We start from the raw sequence: 10,773 nt of genomic DNA on the forward strand, positions 1-10,773 counted from the left end.
AAAAATGTCCAAAACATTCAAAGATTCTCAACAGTAACTAACTAATCTTGAGATGCCATGTTTAAAACTTCTTTGCTTAATCGAGTTGTTTTTAGTTACTAAAATAATAAAAAATAATAAAAAATAGCAAGCCAACAACTTTATAATCCTTAAATATAAACTAAAGAAATACAGTATCAAAACATGAAAATGCCAAGTATAAAAATCAAAATTTGACTTATTTCTGCCCATTGTCTCCTTTATTACAAGTGCCAATGGCCTTACAAGGCCCATTTACTCCCTCATCAATTAAAGAAAAATTGGGGCTAACCCCTAAAGTGAAACAGACTATATATATATATATATATATATTTTGTTGTCTACACCTATAGTCAAGGTTAAAGAAATCAGAACTCGAAGAGTTTTCGGCGGTTGACTTTCGTTAACTTTTGAGATAATTTTTATGATACTCGAGATTTGACCGAGATTTGACTGATATTTGACCGATTTGACCGAAATTCGACCGATTTTTAGTCGAGAAACTCCATTTATCGGTCGTTGACCGATTTGGCCGTTGACTGATTTGAACTCGGCAGCAACTCTAAAACGATTTCCCAGCGAGAATTCGGCCGATTTTTTCGATTTTTACAACCTTGACTGCCTGTAGCCGAAAGCACATTTGCAGATGGAACTCTAAAGTATTACAAATATGGTGATGATATGTATATAATCCATTTTTGTTATGTACACAACCACTATGCTTTACAGTGTTGTACAGTATTACAATACCGTAAATCATGATGGTTGTGTACATAACAGAAATGAGTTGTGTACATATCACTCCCCTTACAAATACTGAAATACATTAACACAACACACATTACATTATATATTATATATATATATATATATATATATATATATATATATATATATATATATATATATATATATATATATATACATTTGAGCAAAAGTGGGTTACTGTTGACGAATAGTAGCCCACTTCCATGCTTATAGGAGTTGTACGTTTCGCTTAAATCGTCGTACCCACTAGCACCCTTACTAACAAATGGCAAACACCCCAAACTCCAAGGACTAAAGTGAAACTTACATATTTCTAAATAAAAAAACTTAAAAAAAACTCACTCAAATCTTCAACGGACCACATATTCTCGTTCGTCACGCGTTAATTTTCCAAATTCACGGTTCAACTCGAAATAATTTTACGAACACAACGCAACTACCTATACGCAAAATGAACGTTTTTTAAAAAACGCTAAATATCTCTGGCAATTATTCATACACGTTTTTTTTTTTTAATATTATGTTTACCCTCAGTGTCCGTGCTGGCCTTCCGCTGCGAAGAGCGAGGCTCATTTACTAGTTCATTTTAATTCATTCCATTAATTCCATTAATTAAAAACAAAGCAACGTTTCTCGGATCTAGGGTTTGGGTTCTCAGACAGCCGCCGCTAACTGCATCACTTTGTCTTCTCGTTCACTGCTGCTATTCAACCTTTCACCTGTTGGTTTACATCTTTGGGTTTTGAGGTATGCTTCTTCCAGCCTTTCTTTCTTTGTTTTCGTTCTTTCTACGGCCTCCACCATCGCAAACTACCACCTTCATCATCATACCGAAATTCGTTAGAAATGACTCTTGAGTTGCGTATACGATTTCCGGATCTGGGACACAAGATAATGATGAACTGAAAATTTTTAGGGCTCTGAAATGTTTTTCGGTATTTGTAATTTATGCAAAATCACGAGATATGAAAAATTACAGAGATGGTGGTAGTCGAATTGACTGATCATGTATAAAATATTACTCCATTTTACAACTCTCGTAGTTCTTCACGAGATCTGAAAAAGTTTATTTTATATATTTTTTTTTTTTGAAATTTTTGCGAATTCTGTTGTATTTTTTTAATGGTCTAACTTTTAGTAAAGGAACTTTCTACGGCTACTAGAATTTTGATTAATTATTAACTTGTCATGTATACATTATTAACCTAATACTAACTGTTTTTATGTTTTTTTTTTTTTTTTTTTTTGGTTTTTTGTTAATTAATTAATTCCATTGATTGATGAAGGTTTAATCTGTTTTTCTAATAACATTTACTTGAATCAGTTATAATACCTTTAGTTGATTGAAAGAGGTTTAATTTTATTAGTTTTGTATGAACAATTAATTGATTTTGCAGAAAACGAAAAATGTGGGATGGAGAAAAGGATAAAGAAATAGCAGCAATGATTGATGATGATGATTCAGAGAAACCAACCAATAACAAAATCCCTAGAAAAGGTGCATTATTATCATTATTGTTATCGTTATCATCTGCAAGTATCACATATGTCTATTTAGGCCATGAAAGACGTAACAGGTTCAATCCTTCAAGTTGATATGGATGGATGTCACCTATGGATCATGCATGTTTTCTATTACATGTTCAGTCGTGCCGAGTCTTTTAGAATTCAAGTGAGTACACATCATAATAATGATAAACGAAAAATAAAAAATCAAACTAGGCGATTAATATAAATACTTGCTTAGGAGTATAGCGAATAGGTACACAACAATCCTCTCTTGGCGTCGAACTACTACACTTAAGATGTAACTATGGGCTAAGAGAATAATGTGTTCGGCTTCTAAGCCTATAGTCACATAAAATGACATTTAAGCAACTAAACCTATCAAGTTTATAAATATAATACGATACATAGAAGTTAAAAAAATAAATTTTTTAAGTTTACTAAATACCTTAATCAAATATATTATGTTACATATCAGTCAATCAATCTTTTATGGGCATCTAGTTATGAAGACAACACTTTTTTACAACCAGACTCACAAAAAAATCAAAGATCGATATGAACCAAGTTTTCGTATCAACAAGCCAAATTAATTGTAGATATAACTTAAAGATAAAATTATTTATATTAAATTGATAGATTAAATTGTTTAAAATGTTTTAGTATTAGATTTGGATGTACACACTTAAACAATATGATCATAAAAACTTTTTTTATACTTAATAATTAATAATAAGTGATTTAAAGATGAACTCATTTGACCCGTAATGACATGTTAACCGAAAATTGACATGTTAACCGAAAATTGACACGAACGTGTGTTGATTTAATTAAATAAATGTTATCTAGGTCTAGCAATAAAATTAAGAGTTTATTATTTGGCTCATAAACTGAACCCGGTTTGGGTCAATATACAAACAAATTACATAAATGATAAACAATCAATAGATCCTACACTCTAATTACAATAAAGTAAACATATTTTATGACCTGTAATAAATCAACTACCGTAACTCTATAATCCGGTTGTTTTCCATACCACAACACGCCCTTTAAAAATAAGATTTTGTTCCCATGCTTGTGTTTCACAATTCTGTTCGACAATAGACTTAAAGGAGTTAATAAACATCTCAAGTCTAGCCTCAAAGACGAACTTTGATTCATTTAATGGACATTGTACATACACTGTTAGTGTGTAACCGCTTTCAAAGTTCCTCGAGTCGCCCACGTACATAGCCGGTATGGCAGAATAAAAAAGAAGAAGGGACATGGGCCAGGGATTGAACTCATGACCATCGTGGTATGCTGCATGTCCCCCAACCGATGGTAGTTAGGGTTTATGAAGAGACACATTGGCTGATTATGTACGATGGCAATTTTAGCAAACACCGAGTACAATTTACTATTCTACTATATTGGTTATGTACGGGGCGATTCGAGCAACTCTAGTGACGCACTTACCGTTTAGGTACGGTATCAGGATTGAAGTTAACCGTTGAGGCTAAACTTGAAGTTTCTGTTGAGTTCTTTAAGTGTGTCGACGAACAAAATTGTTAAATACCGACATGGAAACAACGTCGTGTTTTTCAAAGGCGTGTTTTGAAAAACAACCAGACTCCAAAGTGCTACGTTAGTTGATTTATTACAACTCATTATATGTTTACTTATTATAGTTGAAGTGTCAGGTTTTATCAATTGTGTATCATTTATTTGATTTGCTTTTATAGTGATATATTGATATATTGATTGATTTAGATCCGGTTCATTTTTTCAACCCAACAATAAACCTCTTAACTTTGATTCTAGACCCTCTCAATATTTTTAATAAGGTCAACATACTTTCATGTCAATTTCGGTTACCTTGTCATTACGCGTCAAATGAGTCCATCTCTATATCATTCATCATTAGTTAATAATAATCATAAAAAAGTTTATAAAATCATATTGCCTTAGCGTTCATCCAAATTTAATATTAAAGCATTTTTAAAATAATTTTATCTTTTAGCTACTTCTAAAATTAATTTGGCTTGTTGATTCAAGCGCTTGTTCATATCACACTTTTTTTTTTTTTTTAGTTTGGTTGTAAAGAAATTTGTCTTGATAAGTAGCTGCCACGTGAGTGATTGACTAATGTATAACACCATGATATATTTGTTGAACAATAGAACCTGTGAGCATGGTTTTAAAAAACGGTCGAGGCGTACGCCTCGAGGCGTGCCTAGTACGTTTTTGGAAAAACCCGTTTTGAAACTTACGCCTCGATGGTCTATAAAAAACGTACGCCTCATATGCCAAGGCGGTTCGTTTTTTTTGCTGAGGCGGTAACGGGGATGAGGCGTTCACCTCATGTTGCTTAGCAAAAAATGGCGGCGGCACCACCCACACAGGCGATATTACAGAAGGTAAGTAAGAAAGGTTCCAGCTTTTTTAATGGAGTTTTATGAAAGAGAGTTTCTATGAGGAAGACGGAAAAAATTAAGTGGAGAGGAGATGACCTTATCTTCATCTATGTTTACTGGCTTTTAAACATTTATTCTTTTTATGTTTGGTGGATGAATAATAGCCGCTCATTATATGGAGTAAATATCTCTTTCTTTTTACATATAACAATAATAGTCCCTAAACTTTTGTCAAATTTTAATAATAGGAACAAACTTGAGATCCACTCTTGAATCTTTAAGTAATTGACATCAAACCCCTTCATATTACAAATACATTGACATTTCAGTACTTAAACTTAAACATACCAAGTTAAAACATAAGACATTATTAGTTTGAGACATAATTAATTAGTTTTTATTTAAGTTTAATAGTTAATATATATATATATATATATATATATATATATATATATATATATATATATATATATATTTTAACTCCGCCTCGAACGTACGCCTCGATTCGCCTCGAGGCGTACGCCTCACCTCACAAAGGGGAAACGCCTCGAGGCGCGTTTCCATTTTTTTAAACCTTGCCTGTGAGGATTACATTGTTCTTTATACGGTATTTATAGAGATTACATGGAAACCCTAGAAACCCTAAACCCATAAATAAGTCGGGCCTATTCCTAACAATACTCTTAACACTCTCCTGTAGTTCGAACGGCAAAATCACGAAAGTTCGGACTGGAAGAATAAATTAAAATGAAATAAATAAATAAATGAAAATAATCTTGTTTTCTCTCTTTTTTTCGCATTAATTAAACTGATCCTCGTTTGTAGAGTTGTAGAACTCTTTGACGGCTTCTCCTTTTCTGTAGCGTTTTTTTCTTTTGCGTTGTGGCTTGCTGTGCCTAAGGTTCAAGTACCGCTTTTTTTTATATGCTACTTTTGTCGACGATAACAGTATTCTTCAACGCTGCAAAAAAAAAAAAAAAAAATTTTTTTACTATATTCTCTTTTTTGTTTTTTTTATATTCCTCTTTTTTCGGGGTTTGGAACCTAGTCAAGCTAGGCGGCTCAGCCCGACACCGATTAGGGTTTTAAAATAAATAAAAAATAACAGAAATAGGGAAGGAAAAAAGTTAAATTAGAAGACATTGACGGCATCACTTGTGAATCGTTTGTCTTTTCAAAAAACGAATGCAATGTTTGTAAAATGTATCATATAGGGTCAAGTACCTCGCGATATAATCAACTGTTGTGAATCGTTTATAATCGATATATTCTTTTTATTTTCCTTTCATTTCATTTCCTTTCACTTCAAAATCAAACTCTAAGTCTAACTGCATCACTTTGTCTTCTCGTTCACTGCTGCTATTCAACCTTTCACCTGTTGGTTTACATCTTTGGGTTCTGAGGTATGCTTCTTCCAGCCTTTCTTTCTTTGTTTTCGTTCTTTCTACGGCCTCCACCATCGCAAACTACCACCTTCATCATCATACCGAAATTCGTTAGAAATGACCCTTGAGTTGCGTATACGATTGCCTTATCTGGGACACAAGATAATGATGAACTGAAAATTTTTAGGGCTTTGAAATGTTTTTTGGTATTTGTAATTTATGCAAAATCACGAGATATGAAAAATTACAGAGATGGTGGTAGTCGAATTGACTGATCATGTATAAAATATTACTCCATTATATAACTCTCGTAGTTCTTCACGAGATCTGGAAAAGTTTATTTTATATAATTTTTTTTGAAATTTTTGCGAATTCTGTTGTATTTTTTTAATGGTCTAACTTTTAGTAAAGGAACTTTCTACAGCTACTAGAATTTTGATTAATTATTAACTTGTCATGTATACATTATTAACCTAATACTAACTGTTTTTGTGTTTTTTTTGGTTTTTTGTTAATTAATTAATTCCATTGATTGATGAAGGTTTAATCTGTTTTTCTAATAACATTTACTTGAATCAGTTATAATACCTTTAGTTGATTGAAAGAGGTTTAATTTTATTAGTTTTGTATGAACAATTAATTGATTTTGCAGAAAACGAAAAATGTGGGATGGAGAAAAGGATAAAGAAATAGCAGCAATGATTGATGATGATGATTCAGAGAAACCAACCAATAACAAAATCTCTAGAAAAGGTGCATTATTTGTTAAAATACAATGCAAATTTAGAATGATATGGAATTAGTAAATGTATATGGGTAAAATATCTAGATATTAATATGTATAAGAAAATATCTAGATATTAGAATATGAGAGAAAAATCTAGAAATTGAAATGTAAAAGAAAAATCTAGATATTTGTAGGTTGTAGAAATATCTAGATATTTATATATCCATGGAAATATCTAGGTTCTAGAATGTTCCATGGAGTAGTATAAATATGGGAGGAGATTTCATTTGTGTTGTGTGAAGTTGTGAGAGTGAAATAAGAAGTGAGTTGTGAAGAAGAGAAGAAGAGTGTGAGCTAGCGAAAGTAGAGAAGAGAAAGCTTGTAAGTAATATTGTAATTGTAATTTAATATAAGTGTTTTTGTTAAGTTTCCCGATCAAGCCTTAGTTTGTGTTTAAGTTCTTAGTGCACTTTTGTTGTTCTTATTATATGGTCGGCTCTGCCGCCTAAGTAATATATGGTCGGTTATACCGCCTAAAGATATATGGTCGACACTGTCGCCTAAGTACATTGTGCACTAAGGATTTATAAAATTAAAGGCTAACCAACGTCAAAGTGTTGGTGTAGTGAGTCTAGTATAGTCTAGATCCTCTATAGTGGTGTGTTGGGCTCGTCGAAGCTTCCAACAATTGGTATCAGAGCGGTTCGTTCGGGACCATTTCTAGTGGAGGAAATCGGTAAACGTTGGACGTTTACATCGACTTGTTTTCACCAAGGCTCTAAGGGAGATTCTGTCGGAGCACAGTTAGGAACTGTGAAAGCTCATCGGTCTGGGACCAAGCTTATTCGACGTTGGACGTCATGATGGCAGATCTTGCAAGTACGAGCAGTGGAATCAAGAGTCTCAATAACCACAACTATGGTTATTGGCGGACTTGTATAGAATCCTACCTACAAGGACATGATTTATGGGAAATAGTTGCTGGCAGCGACACAACGCCTCCACCGAAAGAAAATGCTGAAGCCTTAAGAAAATGGAACATCAAGGCCGGGAAGGCTTTATTTATATTGAAGACTACAATCGAGGAGGATCTATTGGAGCACATCCGTGACGAGAAAACACCAAAGGCAGCTTGGGAAACTTTTGAAAAATTATTTTCAAAAAGAATGAAGCACGCCTCCAGCTCTTGGAAAATGAGCTCGCAGGTATCTCACAAGGAAGTCTATCTATTTCTCAGTATTTCACCAAGGTGAAATCTATTTATCATGAGATATCTCAACTTGCTCCTGAAGAGAAAGTGAGTGATGCAAGGATGAAGAGAATTATCATCCATGGCTTAAGATCCGAGTATAATGGATTTATAGCCGCTGTGAGAGGATGGCCTACTCAACCATCATTAATAGCGCTGGAGAATTTAATGGCTAATCAAGAGGCATTAGCCAAGCAGATGAATGAAGTAACCATAAAAGACGGAGAAGATGCACTCTTCACTAATAAGAAGAAAGCAACATCTCGAAGACAAGAGGCGATAAAAGAAAGTAAGACATATGGGTGGAAAGGTCACCCAAAATCAAAAGGCAACGCTTCAGGGGGAGCTCAACAAAGAAGAAGAGATCATCGCCAACAATACGGGGAAAATGATAAGAGAAAGAATGGTGAATGCTTCAATTGTGGCAAGAAGGGTCATTTTGCTCGAGATTGTAGATTCCCCAGAAGGCGAACTTTCGAAGGAAATGTGTCCGCCGCAAGAGATGAGAAGAAAGAGGTCACATTCGAAGCAACCATTAATGAGGAAACATGGGATGCAGAAGCTGAACTCTCTGTTGAAGCTGACATAAATGATCAAGCTCTTACAACAACTTTAAAGTCAAAAATAAACTACAAAGATGATTGGATCATCGATTCTGGGTGCTCAAATCATATGACCAATGATGAGACGAAGCTGCAAGAAATGGATGATTACAAAGGAAAGAGAGTCGTGTTGACAGCTGACAATTCAAGGATGTATATTTCTCACATTGGAAAGACAATAATTCCAAATGAAGGCGGCTCTCATAAGCTCCAACTCGAGAAAGTGTATCTTGTCCCTGGCCTAAAGAAGAATTTACTGTCAGTACCACAATTGACAGCAGAAGGGAATTATGTGCTCTTTGGACCAGAAGATGTGTCCGTATTCAAGAGAGTGAAGGTGGTTGGCAATCCAATTATGCAAGGAAGAAGAATAGAGTCGGTCTATGTACTATCTGCTGAAACAGCTTACGTGGATAAGACTCGAAAGAATGAGACGGCTGATCTGTGGCATGAACGTCTTGGGCATGTGGGATACAATAAGTTAAAGGAGATGATGGTGAAACGCATAGTAAATGGGATTCCTCAAATTGATATCCGAACAGATACAATATGTGCTGGATGTCAATTTGGCAAAGCTCACCAATTGCCATTCAAGGAGTCAGCGCATCAGTCCAAGACACCACTAGAGCTAATACACTCAGATGTCTTCGGACCAGTGAAACAAACATCACTTGGAGGTATGAAATATATGGTGACATTCATTGATGACTTCTCAAGATATGTGTGGGTTTACTTCATGAAGGAGAAGTCGGAGACTTTTCTGAAGTTTAAAGAGTTCAAGAACAAGGTAGAAAGTGAGCTCAATACTAAGATTCGATGCTTACGCACAGATAATGGAGGAGAATATTTATCAACCGAGTTCAATATCTATCTTGAGAAGCACAAGATCAGAAGGCAATTAACTTGCCCTAATACTCCACAACAGAATGGAGTGGCAGAACGTAAGAATCGTCATCTTGCTGAAACCTGTCGAAGTATGCTTCATGGTAAGAATGTACCAGGAAGATTTTGGGCCGAATGTATGAGGACGGCTTTATACGTGATTAACAGACTCCCACAAACAAAGTTGGGATATATTTCACCATATGAAAGATTATGGAAGATCAAGCCAACCGTCAACCATCTCAAGGTTTTTAGATGTGTATGCTACGTCTTCGTACCAGATCATCTACGAAGCAAATTTGATAAGAAGGCAATCCGATGCATTTTTGTCGGTTATGATGAATCAAGAAAAGGATGGAGATGTTGTGATCCAAATACTGGAAAGTGTCATACTTCAAGAAATGTGGTATTTGATGAAGCTTCTTCATGGTAGTCACCTCAAAAGATAGAGCTTCCAGAATCTCATGGATTAGAAGAAGTTCCAGAAGAGAAAGAAGAACATAAAGAGCACATATCGGATCCAATTAAAGAAGGAGATGGATCGTACTCTAAGGAAACGAGTCCATGGAAAATTGGGGTACATCAATCTACATCCGAAGAGGTTCGTCCAAGCCAAATGGATGCCGAGGAGCATGTGCAAGAATTACGGAGATCAACAAGGCCGAGGCAACCTAATTCGAGGTATGCCAATGCTGCTCATGTTGATGAATCAATACCTATTGAGCCTTCCACTTATGAAGAAGCAGCACAAAGTCAAGAATGGCAGAAAGCGATGGAAGAAGAAATTAATGCTCTAAAATAAAACCAGACATGGAGTTTAGTTCCAAAGCCAAAAGATGTAAAACCAATATCTTGTAAATGGGTTTACAAGGTGAAGACTCGATCAGATGGCTCCATTGAAAGGTATAAAGCTCGACTTGTTGCTAGAGGTTTTTCTCAACAATATGGGCTGGATTATGAAGAAATGTTTAGTCCAGTGGCGAAGATCACAACAATTCGAGCTCTACTAGCTTTATCCGCCAGCAAATCTTGGAAGATGTGGCAGATGGATGTCAAGAACGATTTCTTACATGGAGAACTTGACAAAGACATTTATATGGAGCAACCAAGAGGCTTTGAGAACAAGTCCCATCCTGACCATGTCTGCAAATTAAAGAAAGCACTATACGGCTTGAAACAGGCTCCAAGAGCTTGGTACGGGAAGATTGGCGAGTTCTTGGTACAAAGTGGTTTCACA

The 10,773-nt window shown here is 35.0% G+C and overlaps 1 long non-coding RNA gene across 3 annotated transcripts; it reads left to right on the forward strand.

Annotated features, from left to right (window-relative positions):
- The first annotated feature begins 1,400 nt into the window (after positions 1–1,400).
- LOC139866523 (uncharacterized) lies at positions 1,401–7,239 on the forward strand. 3 transcript variants are annotated; one of them, XR_011765485.1, is made up of 4 exons: positions 1,401–1,533; positions 2,184–2,284; positions 2,364–2,458; positions 6,729–7,239. It is a non-coding gene; the product is annotated as an uncharacterized lncRNA (long non-coding RNA). The 3 variants fall into 3 exon arrangements; XR_011765483.1 differs by having other exon boundaries at positions 2,184–2,458; XR_011765484.1 differs by lacking the exon at positions 2,364–2,458.
- Positions 7,240–10,773: the final 3,534 nt, after the last annotated feature.

The sequence above is a fragment of the Rutidosis leptorrhynchoides genome, chromosome 9 (assembly GCF_046630445.1).
Source record: "Rutidosis leptorrhynchoides isolate AG116_Rl617_1_P2 chromosome 9, CSIRO_AGI_Rlap_v1, whole genome shotgun sequence".
Lineage (NCBI taxonomy): Eukaryota > Viridiplantae > Streptophyta > Magnoliopsida > Asterales > Asteraceae > Rutidosis > Rutidosis leptorrhynchoides.